This window comes from Pristiophorus japonicus, chromosome 8 (assembly GCF_044704955.1).
Source record: "Pristiophorus japonicus isolate sPriJap1 chromosome 8, sPriJap1.hap1, whole genome shotgun sequence".
In the NCBI taxonomy this organism is placed as follows: Eukaryota; Metazoa; Chordata; class Chondrichthyes; family Pristiophoridae; genus Pristiophorus; species Pristiophorus japonicus.
Window position 1 is genome coordinate 103,600,058 of NC_091984.1, and position 12,547 is coordinate 103,612,604.

Genomic DNA, 12,547 nt, shown 5'->3' on the forward strand with positions numbered 1-12,547 from the left:
AGATTTTTCAAATTGAAATTGTTTTGCAAGTTTTGTAACTTTATAAGTTTATAAGTGATCTTAAAGTTTTTAAGTGATCTTCAAGAGTCATATTAAAAAGTAAAGTTTGATACAACAAATATTTTATTACAGTGATGTTAACTTTTCAATAAAATATTTTTTCATTAAAACTGAATCATGATCCATTAACACAACACAGCATAGGAACAGCTCCAAAAAATAAACATGTCCATGCGCAATAGTTGTCGCAGAGCACTCAGGCACCAGTAATTGAAGCATTCACGGATGAGCTGCTGGCACAGGGCTCAAGCAATCGTTAAAGGAGCACGATGGACGGCCCTCCTCCGACATCGTGCTCCGGCATCAGGCACTTGCATGCTTTCCTGATCGCCGTCATCATCCTCATCCTGCTCTTTCAAATTACTATCATCAGGTACTGGCCCCTCAAGTGGGTCTTCTAGTTCCACTACCAGCTCCTGGTGCCTCATGATGGCTAAATTATGCAGCATGCAGCACACAACAGTGAAGTGACCGACATTCTGAGGAGAGTGTTGCAAGTGGCCTCCAGAATGGTCCAGCCATCGGGAACGCTGTTTCAAGATGCCAATGTACTCTCTATGATGCTGTGCGTCGCAATGTGCGCCATGTTGTATTGACGGTCAGCTTCCGTCCGTGTCACGCATAGAGGCGTCATGAGCCAGGTGGCCAGGTCATACCCTTTGTCTCCCAGTAGTCAGCTCTGCCCTTCTGGCTGCTGCTCAAACATGTTAGATATAACGCTGTTGCATAGGATGAACACATCATGAGTGCTGCCAGGGTATCTCGCATCGACAGACATGTTGCACTGCTTGTCGTCACACACGAGCTGCACACTGGTGGAGTGGAAACCTTTTCTATTCCTGTACTGCTCGGAATCCTCCACAGGCTCTCGCAAGGCGATGTGGGTACAATCAATACAGCCCTGTACCTTTGGGAAGCCAGCAATCCTGAAGAAGCCCACAGCCCTCTCATGGATCACTTGTGCGATCATTGGGAACTTGATGAAGTCATTCCTCCGCGCATACAGTGCAGCCGTGACCTGGTAAACGCAGGCATTTATTGCACGTTGAGAGATGGCGCACACATCTCCAGTTGTAGCCTGAAACGATCCCGAGGCATAGAAGGCAAGTACAGCTGTTACCTTCACTTCAACAGACAAGGCAGTTGGCCTTCTGCTTCTGGGCTGCAAATCTGCTCTCAGCATATCACAGATCTCAACGACAACTTCTCTGCGGAAACGCAGCCTTTTGACACAATCAACCTCGCTCATGTCCAGGTACAAGCGCCTGGCTCGATATTGCCGATGTGGGTAAGGTCTCCTGCCCATCAGCCTACAGGCTATGACGTTCCTGGTGCGGTGAGCTCTAATCAATTCTCTCCTACGCAGTGAATTGCTGGCGAACCATTGCATAATCCGTGGTGTTGACAACGAGGCACCCATACTTGAATTACAAATGTAACTTTTAAACTAGCTATCTGGCTGGCTCTCCCTCCCGGTGCTTTGCACGCCTACCCTGTCTCCTGGCCGAACAGCCTGCAGCCTATAAAAATAAATTCACAGCTGTGGAGGCTGCTGCATTGCCTCTGTGTGTGGCCCCAACCGTGTCCCTCCCCTGTCCCCTGGCCGAATGGCCTCAGCCTCCTCTGCAGCTCGAAGGCTGCTTCCTGCCTCTTCGGCTGCCATCGAGCCACTGACGCCACCCCTGTCCCCTGGCCGAATGGCCTCAGCCTTCTCTGCAGCTCAAAGGCTGCTTGCTGTCTCTTTGGCTGCCGTTGAGCCACTGACGCCACCCCTGTCCCCTGGCCGAATGGCCTCAGCCTCCTCCATAGCTCGAAGGCTGCTTGCTGTCTCTTCGCCTGCTGTCGGACCACTGACGCCGCTCCTGTCTCCTACATGAAAGGCCTGCCTGAAGCACCGCAGCTCGAAGGTTGCTGCTGCTTCACACAGGTCGGAATATTCAACATTTTTTATTTGCTTTATTTATAATTTTTTATTCAGGATGGCTCTTTATTTGTATAAGTGAGACTGTTGAATGCTTGTAGAATTTAATTACTTCCTTCCCCCCCCCCCCCCCCCCCCTCATTCCTTACGCCTGATCTGTAACCTAGGCCTGATTTCTAAAGTGTAGGCAAGGTTTTTCTGAGCGTACAAAAATCGACACTTACTCCATTCTAAGTTAGTTTGGAGTAAGTTTTTACTGCCTAAACTTGCAAAACAGGTGTAAGTGGCCGAACACGCCCCCTTTTGAAAAAAAAAATCTGTTCCAAAATGAAACTGTTCTAACTGACTAGAACTGGAGCAAACTAAATGCCGAGAATTGCAATTTCTAAGATACTCCATTCTAAACTAGTTGCTCCAAAAAAATAGGAGCAACTCAGGCTGAAACTTGACCCCTATGCATGTCTGCTAACGTTAGGTTATGGGCGTCTAGCAGTTCTTCCACCTTTTGCCAGAATTCTGTATTTCTACTGTCATGTATCTCACACTACTGTATATAACTGTATCTTACCATGCTATACATGACTGTAACTAGATATGACCTGTAACCACAAGCATACTTTACCACCAGGGGTGCACTTGCAGGAGACACTGCATACCTGTTCCACACAGATATATAAAGGCAGGTCTCAGGCAAGTGTGGCACTCGAGAGCTGTGAAATAAAGGTGCAGGTCCAGAGTGACCTTGACTTCAGCATGTGCCTCGTGTAACTCTGTACTGCAGGGTCAGGACTTTACAGTGGCGATGAGTTACGGGAAGCTCAAGAGAGATCAGCCAGACGCAGCTCATCCTTCGGAAACAATGTAAGCGGTCTGTGTTGGAGATGTGGGGGAAGGCACTCAACAAGGGGGTGTCGATTTCAGCATGCTGTTTGCAGAAACTGCAACTACACAGGGCATCTGGCTTGCATGTGCAGAAAAACAGCAGCTCGGCTGGTATACGAATCGGAAGGGTCGGAAAGCGGACCAGAAGACAGTGGGGACAGTGCCCGGGACGCCGGGGTACAGCGGGTCAACACGATCAATGTCCACTGTTCTTACAACAAGACGCCTCCAATAATGATGAGGGTCCTACTCAACAGGATACCCGTCAACATGGAAATGGACACGGGAGTTAGTCAATCTCTCATGAGCGTCCAACAATTTGAACAGCTGTGGCCGCACAAAAGCAATAGACCAAAACTCACAAGGATCGACACCAAACTAAGGACCTATACCAAAGAAATCGTCCCAGTCATTGGCAGCGCCATGCTCTCAGTCACACACAAAGGGACGGTAAACCGACTTCCCCTGTGGATTGTCCCCGGAGATCTCCCAGCACTGTTGGGGAGAAGCTGGCTGGCAAAACTAAATTGGAAATGGGATGATGTTCACGCCATGTCATCAGAGGAACGGACCTCCTGCTCAACAGTTCAAAGTCGTTTTGAACATCTCTTTCAGCCAGGTGTGGGCACCTTCAAAGGGGCTAAAGTTAAAATCTACATCACACAGGATGGCAGGCCAGTCCATCACAAGGCTAGAGCTGTGCCTTATGTGATGAGGGAAAAGATTGAACACGAACTGGACCGGCTTCTGCAGGAAGGCATTATCTCACCCGTGGAATTTAGCGACTGGGCAAGTCCCATCATCCCCATCATGAAGCCTGATGGATCCGTACGAATCTGTGGGGATTACAAGTCTACCATAAGCAGAGTCTCACTACAGGACCAATACCCGCTGCCCAGGGCGGAGGACCTATTTGCCACATTGGCTGGAGGAAAACTTTTCTCGAAACTAGATCTCACATCTGCGTATATGACGCAAGAACTGACCGAAGAGTCTAAGCTGCTCACCACCAACACACACCGAGGCTTTTTTATGTACAATCGATGCCCATTCGGCATCAGGTCAGCAGCTGCTATATTCCAGCGCAACATGGAGAGTCTGCTCAAGTCCATCCCAGGGACGGTTGTGTTTTAAGATGACATACTCATCACGGGCAGGGACACCGACTCCCATCTCCGCAATTTGGAGGAAGTACTAAGTCGATTGGATCGGGTAGGCCGAAGAGTTAAGAAATCCAATGTCTGTTTCTCGCGCCCGAGGTTGAATTTTTGGGCAGGATTGCCGCTGATGGAATCCACCCAACAGAGTCCAAAACAGAAGCAATTCGCCTGGCACCCAGGCCCCAGAATGTCTCTGAATTGCGCGCCTTTCTCGGGCTACTCAATTACTTTGGGAACTTTATGCAGAACTTGAGCACGCTGCTGGAGCCTCTTCACGTGCTACTCAGAAAGGGGTGCGATTGGTTTTGGGGGGACGCCCAAGAACGCGCCTTCAATAAGGCACGCAACCTTCTATGTTCAAACAGTGTTTTAGCCTTTTTTGACTCCGGTAAAAAGCTAGTTCTTACATGTGATGCGTCACCGTACGGGGTCGGGTGCATTTTAGAGCATGTCAATGATGCGGGTAAATTACAACCCATTGCTTATGCCAGGTCACTTTCGCGGGCGGAGCGTGGGTACGGTATGGTTGAGAAGGAGGCGCTCGTGTGCGTGTACGGTGTCAAAAAGATGCACCAATACCTTTTCGGGGCCAAGTTCGCGTTAGAAACCGACCACAAACCCCTCACGTCCCTGCTATCCGAGTGCAAGGCAATAAACGACAACGCCTCGGCGTGCATTCAACGGTGGGCACTCATGCTGGCGTCTTACGACTACACAATAAGGCACAGACCAGGCACAGACAACTGTGCCGACGTGCTTAGCAGGCTACCCCGGCGACCACGGAAGGGTCCGACGAACAGGTCTGTGAGATGGTCATGGCAATCAATGCCTTTGAGTCTACAGGTTCGCCCATGACGGCTCGCCAAATCAGAGCCTGGACGACCAGCGACCCCACGTTGTCCTTAGTCAAAAGATGTGTTTTAACTGGTGACTGGGCAGAGGCTCGCGATGCCTGCCCTGAGGAGATCAAACCTTTCAATAGGCGCATGCATGAACTATCACTACAGGCAGGCTACCTGATGTGGGGCAGCCAAGTAGTTATGCACTTGCGAGGCAGAGAGGCATTTGTCCGGGAGCTCCACCGCGAGCACCCGGGGATCATCCTTATGAAGGCCATAGCCAGATCCCACGGCTGGTGGCCTGGCATTGATGCGGACTTGGAGCTCTGCGTCCGGCGGTGCACCATTTGTGCCCAACTCAGTAATGCCCCCAGGGAGGCCCCCCTAAACCCCTTGCCCACCAAACCGTGGTCGCGGGTGCATGTAGACTATGCGGGCCCATTCATGGGCAAAATGTTCCTCGTAGTTGTCGATGCATTTTCAAAGTGGATCGAGTGCACCATTTTAAACTCAAGCACCACCTCCACCACTGTGGAAAGCCTTAGAACCATGTTTGCAACGCACGGAATTCCTGACATATTGGTCAGTGATAATGGTCCGTGCTTCACCAGCGCAGAATTTCAAGATTTTATAGTTGACCACAGCATAAATCACATTAAGACGGCACCGTTCAAGCCAGCCTTCAATGGCCAGGCGGAGCAAGCAGTGCAAATCATTAAACAAGGCATGCTAAAAATCCAAAGTCCCACGCTGCAGAGCCGCCTGTCGCGACTGCTGCTGGCATACAGATCTCGTCCACATTCGTTGGCTGGGGTTCCCCCCGCGCAACTGTTGATGAAATGGACCTTAAAGACTAGGCTCTTGTTAATCCTTCCCGTCATGCATGAAATTGTTGAGGCAAAGCGCCGGAAGCTAACTGAGTACCATGACCGAAATTCGATGGGGAGGTGGAATGAGATAGGGGACAAAGTGTTTGTGCTAAACTATGGCAGGGGTCCCAAATGGCTTGCAGGGACAGTAACAGGCAAGGAAGGAAACAGGCTACTGGTTGTACAAATGGATAATGACCAAACCTGCTGGAGGCATGTAGACCAAGTAAAAAATAGATTCACCAACAACACTGCAGAACCAGAGGCAGACGACAATGTGGAACTCACATCACACCTGGTGGACAGACAGAGGGAACAACCTGAGGAAAGGACAATCTCAACAGACAGCCCAAGCGAGATACCAGCAATCATACTGAACGAAACAGACAGCCCAGGCGAGATACCAGCAATCACACCGAAAGAAAAATAGGCACCAAGGCAAACAATTGAACCACAACTAAGATGCTCCACGCGAGAGCGCAGACGACCTGAGAGACTGAATCTATAAAGACAATAAGACCTTGGGGGAGGGTGATGTCATGTATCTCACACTACTGTATATAACTGTATCTTACCATGTTATACATGACTGTAACTAGATATGACTTGTAACCACAAGCATACTTTACCACCAGGGGTGCACTTGCAGGAGACACTGCATACCTGTTCCACACAGGTATATCAAGGCAAGTCTCAGGCAAGTGTGGCACTCGAGAGCTGTGAAATAAAGGTGCAGGTCCAGAGTGACCTTGAATTCAGCATGTGCCTCATGTAACTCTGTACTGCAGGGTCAGGACCTTACACCTACTATTTGCTTTAGGAGTTGGTAACTCATTCAATAGAATTTGTCTCTCCTGTGGGCTGCTCTACGTCCACTGGAGGGAATGGTGGTAGTGCGCATTGGTGCAGCTGATAAATAGCCATTATCATGTGCTGGGGGCCACTCTACTCCGCACTCGTTATCCCAGTCTGGTTTAATGTTAGGTTGGGGTTGTGGACTACACTTACCCACCATGGGGTACACTGGCTCTATTGTCGTAAATGATGGGGCTATGGCTGCACACTGCACTATCTGTCTGATCCCGTTTTTTATTTCTTCCAGCTTGTTTAACTTAGCTTCTAACTCTTGAATTTGTTTTGTTTGAGTATCTATCTGTCTTCTGTAGCAGGTGAGTATTATTACATAGACGTTCTTCGTTTTATTTTTATTCTGACTATCCCACCATTTCCTCTGTCTGTCAGGTGAATCTTCTTTCTTTTATTAAGTAATTCAAATTAATAATGTCCAATATAAAACAGCTGTCAATGGAAAGGGTTAATTCCTTTACAGGTTTGTAAGAAGGTCTGACGTCATTACGTGACATAATCATCCAAAAAAAAATTTCCTAGGTCTTTGTGTTTTCAAAACTTGCTTAGAAATTAGGAATCCGTTAAAACAGCAGAAATCATTCGTAAAGTTGTCATAATAAAACCTTCTCATCGGGAAAGACAGCATTTTAAATTAAACTCCAATTTCTCTAAACTTCCAATTCAAATACTTGCCAAAGACTTTTTCATTGATTTAAAACGAGACCACACATTTTTAATAGCTATTTTGTTTACTGAAATCCAATTTTCATACAAGCTATATACATTCCAGCATTTCGTTTTTTTATGGTCCCGTTCACTGAGCAAATCTTGTGTTTTATTTCTCTCGGCACAAAATCTAAACTTCCGTGCCGGTTCCATCATTTTAAAGAATTTTTTAATTCCCAGTTTTTTCTTTCTGTGCTGAGTTCGCATAGCTTAGAATGTTTTTCCTTTTGCATCCAAACTTAATAATTTTTTTGATGACCTTCCTTTAGTCCATAGTTAAACATCTTTGTTTCTCTTTCTCGGCACAAAACTTCTGTGTCGGGTTTAACGCGTAAGTTTTTATATTTAAACCAGTATCTTTTTCACAGCCAATTTAAATCTCCTTTTTTCAAATTAGGTTTTGTATTTTGATGATCTTCCTCTAGTCCAATTTCCTAAACATCTTTGTTTCTCTTTCTAGCAGCTGCAGCTTTCAAGGCCGCATTTTTATCTTTTGATAAAAACACGCTGTCCTTTGTAAATTCAATGTGTTTTTCCAGCATTTTTCTTTGTATTAATTTTCCATCTTTTTCAGCTAGCATTTTATCCCACTGGCCAGTTTTCCAAGGATCCTGGGATCACGTCCCCTTTTTAGGTTATATTCCTTCTTGTTTGCGCTGCGCACGATCAATACCGGCTTCTCCGTGTTATTACCGTGTCACGCTTCGGACATACACCTTATTTTTCCTCTAACGATCACTGGGGTCCTCTCCCCCTTAGGTTGTATTCCTTTTTCAGGCAATACACCTATCCCACCCTTGGTCTTTGTCCTTCCGTGGTTCGCTATAACTTGGTCTACAGATTACCCCTTCTAATTCTTTATACAGATTACCTCCTTCTCTGTCAATGCTACAGTTGCAGGTGGTATAAAACATACTCACTGCCATTCAGCTGTCACATCATCCAGGTCAGAGGGTCTGGATCCTGTTTGTGACATCAAATGTTGGGGTAAAAAGGCTTCTCTCCTTTGTTCAAGGTGGACTAACTGATATAGTTAATCGACACCTGCCCGTCTGTTGGGGTAAAAGGAGGCTTCGCGCCCTCAAGGTGGACTAACTGATATAGTTAATCGACACTTCGCCCAGCTTCCCACTGTATAACGACCACGGAAGTAAACAAACAAAACCTCAGGTTTACCGGTTTTATTACGAGCAATGCACGGGAATTATGCTTGAAATACAAGAGTTTTCAAGCATAATTTATACAGGTTTTGGAGAGGAGCTATCCTCCTACAAAATCATCAATAGGTCTATTGCTATCAGCGAAGTTACACTGATTTGTCGATTCTTATCAGACGGGCTCTGAGTGGTACATGCAACTGTCCATCTCTCATCATTGTTTTGTTCCATTTTGCCCTCTACCCCAGTCTATCCGACGCCTAGGATGGTTGTACTGGCTTCTTTATCTCTTCCTCAGGGACTTTTAAACAAAACTACTGACTTCAGCTGTTTAAGTGTTACTAAGGTTAAGCTATAGTTTAATGCGTATAAGTGTGCTATACCTGTATAAGCAAGTCTTACATATAAATGCAATTTATAGGTTCACTACCTTCTGCATAATTCTGACCCCCTATTTGCAACCTTACAATTTATCCCTTACACACAGTAACAACTTGTATTTATATAACGTCTTTAACATAGTAAAACATCCCAATGGTGCTTCACAGGAATATTATAAGACAAAAGATTTGACACCGAGCCACATAAGGAGAAATTAGGGCAGATGACCAAAAGCTTGGTCAAAGAGGTAGGTTTTAAGGAGCAGTTTAAAGGAAGAAAGAGAGGTAGAGAGGTAAAGAGGTTTAGGGAAGTCCAGACTTAGGGCTTAGGCAACAGAAGGCACGGCCACCAATGGTTGAGCAATTATAATCAGGGATGTTCAAGGGGGCAGAATTAGAGGAGCACAGATATCTCAGGGAGTTGTGGGGCTGGAGGAGATTACAGAGATAGGGAGGGGCGAGGTCATGGAGGGATTTGAAAACAAGGATGAGAATTTTGAAATCAAGGCGTTGCTTAATCGGGAGCCAATGTAGGTCAACGAGCAAAGGGGCGATGGGTGAACGGGACTTGGTGCGAGTTGGGACACGGGCAGCCGAGTTTTGGATGAGCTCAAGTTTATGGAAAATGGAAGGTAGGAGGACAGCCAAGAGAGCATTGGAATAGTCAAGTCTAGAAGTAACAAAGGCATGGATGAGCTGAGGCAGGGATGGGGATGGGCGATGTCATATGTGAATGTGATCCTCTTCAAATGCAGAGATAGCAGGTCAATGCTACATTCACAAATCTAAATGATATTAAGAATCTTGTAATGCTTTTATGCCAACATTTACAATGGGATTTCCTTTTATATCTCTCTCATTAATGCATTGTCACAATTGGGGGCAGTCCCTTAGTATGTCTCCCAGCACTTCGTTTTTAGTATTGACACCTAGGAATCTCATCTGTCCTATTGTAGCCTCTCCTTTTGAATCCCTTGTAAGTTCTGAATTTTTCAAAAAAAAATGTCAACTTAATATCTTCATTTGTCTCCTTCAACTTTCCCCCTTTCATTTTTACTATAGGCAAAACCATAAGGGCTTTATCGGTAAAATAAAAATCATATAAGGATTCCTACAATATTAAACAGTCTTCTCTTTTCTAACAAAAAACAAGTACAACTTCCCTAACCTTTCCTCATATCTTAAACCCTAAACAATAAAATTATAATTGATACCAAAGACATCGATGTGCAAAGCATCATCATTATATTAGTTCTCCTTTCACTTTGGCCTTTTAAATGCAGTACCGTAATCCTGAAAATTGGACATGGGAGGTTAATGAGTCATAATTTCAGAATCCTGAATCTAGCAATGATTCAACTACTCTTAATTTTAGTTGTCTGATTTGCTAAAGGCTATTCTCAATTTTCATTTGTGAGCAGTTAACTTTCTTGAGGATATGCAACTGGACTTAATCACAGTGGCTCAGATCTGGTAGATTAAAAAAAATAAAGAAAAATGAGGAATTTCAATATAAAATTCTCTTAAAACATTACCAAACTCAGAATAAGTCTAAACAACTCTTAAGAACCTCAGTCTTATGCTGCAGTATTGGAATATGTCTCAGTTTGGCAATAAGATACACATGCACATCCACTGTTGATTAATTTAAATGTTTTAAAGTTAAACAATGCTTCAAATGGCAGAATGACAACAAGAGCAAGATTGTTAGCTTTATTAGGGCCTTCAGGATAAATTAATACTGGTAGGATTGATAATAGATGTGGGAATAGCACAACAGTCCATGTGCCTGTTATGCATTTGCAAAGTGCAGGGGTAATATTTCCTTTAACTCCCCCACTTTTACACATATGACCTCTAATAATATGGCTGGCAGTGCCTGTATCAAATTGTACAATTCATGTCAGATGTTGTCTTTAAGTACAGTATAGCTTGTCTGCACTTATATAATATATATTATACTTTAGAATATAAACAAAAATACTGTGCTGCTCCTTGCATCCCTAGTGTCATTGGTACTCTCTCTGATGCTAACTCATTCTTCCCAGGATTTCAAAACGGGAACTCCTTATCTCCCTCAATCTTCCCTTCTTCGTACAAATACACTTTTAAAACAAATCTTGGCAACACCTAATTATTACTTCTATAATAGTTTTGGTCAGTTGGTAGCACTCTCTTCAAGTCATGAGGTCAAATTCCAATTCAAATACTTGAACACATAATATAGGCTGATACTCCAGTGGACAACTAAGAGAATACTACATTGTTGAAAGTGCTGTACCATGTTGAATCGAGAGTCGTTCGGACTACTGCAGTGGTTCAGATGGACATTAAAGATCCCATGGCACTATCTGAAGGGTGGCATTTTCTTCTGGTGTCCTGGACAACCTTTGTGCCTCAATCAACACAATCATTCATCTCATCACTGTTTCTCAGAGATAAGACCAGATATAGACATGTAGTTTTCTTGATTTTGTCAAGGGTTCTCAAATTATAAAAGTATGCACCAACCATTTTTTTTTAAATCATACACAAGATACTCAAGCTATTTGGGCTGAGCATTGTTGTGTCTGCTGAGTACTCCTGACGGCTGTTCAGGGATAAAATATTCCAAAGTTTACATTAAAGTAAACCATTGATTGGTTACTAATTGTAATGATGAACATAAACACCTCTTTAACAACTGAATATTCTTTGCATTCTTTTAAAAACATAAAATCTGATCTCTTGGCTAAATATTGAAGAAAAGCAAACTAGTAGAATGTGACTTTACATGTTACAAATAAGACCGTCAAAAGCGATCACAAGATTTTGAGCAAATATTTTATAACATTTTCCATTTCATTTCTTGTCAGCTTGCATTTAGACAAACTAAAACGAAACTCTCTAAAGATTGCTGATAAGATTATTAATCCATGTTTCCTCAACTTTCTGCTGAGTCATATATACTAACCTCCTGCAGGGAGGTTAGATGTGAAACTGCCATCCCACTTCTGGCCAATGATGCTCCATCACCAACTGGAGGGTGATGCTGGAATACAATTTGGGGTGAATCCTTCTCCCACTAATTTCTCTGAATAGCCTCTTTCCAGTACTGCACCTTGTCATAGCTTAAAACCTGCATTTTAAACTTGGCACTGTAGTGTATGGGTAAGGTACCTGGAATACCATCCAACATATGTCATTTCACATCTGATTTTAATGAATGTACCTTTCTCTTATTAATCAACTGTTGTCACTTTTGACAAAACCAAGTTCAGCTTTCCAGGCTTTAGCAAAAGTTCCTGTTTATTGTCGTATACAATGTGTATCATGAGGACGAAGTGGTTTATACAGGCAAATGCTACTGGTGCTTAAAATAAACCAGCCTGGAGGTGAATTTTCGTTAGCAGGTTTACATCAAGATTAGTATATATCTTCGCAACAGAATCTAATATTCCAATTGGTCATTTGCAATTAACTGTTAGCGTGTATTTTCAGTGTAGTTAAGCGTACAAGGCTGTCGACACTGGGTAAATCCTAGGACAAAACTGTTGGTGGGGAGCCAGCCAGGAGCCAGCATCTTGTCCGTGTCTCTACTCAGCCGACAGAGTTGGTGCGGGAACTGGTCGTGAGGGGACTCCGTTTTCCCAGTAAGAGTTTGGTCTTCTCAGACTGAGCAGCTGGCACACCTTGTTAAGCTGAATTCGTGTTCCCAGAATTAA

General features: G+C 44.3%; 1 protein-coding gene across 1 annotated transcript in view; it reads right to left on the reverse strand.

Moving 5' to 3' along the window:
* Positions 1-8,503, reverse strand: part of LOC139268132 (uncharacterized) — a 170,008-nt gene extending 161,505 nt beyond the window's left edge. Inside the window, exon 1 of the mRNA XM_070886159.1 lies at positions 8,227-8,503. The gene's annotated coding sequence lies outside the window, so the exon portion shown is untranslated. The remainder of the gene's footprint in view (positions 1-8,226) is intronic.
* Between the last annotated feature and the right edge of the window lie 4,044 nt (positions 8,504-12,547).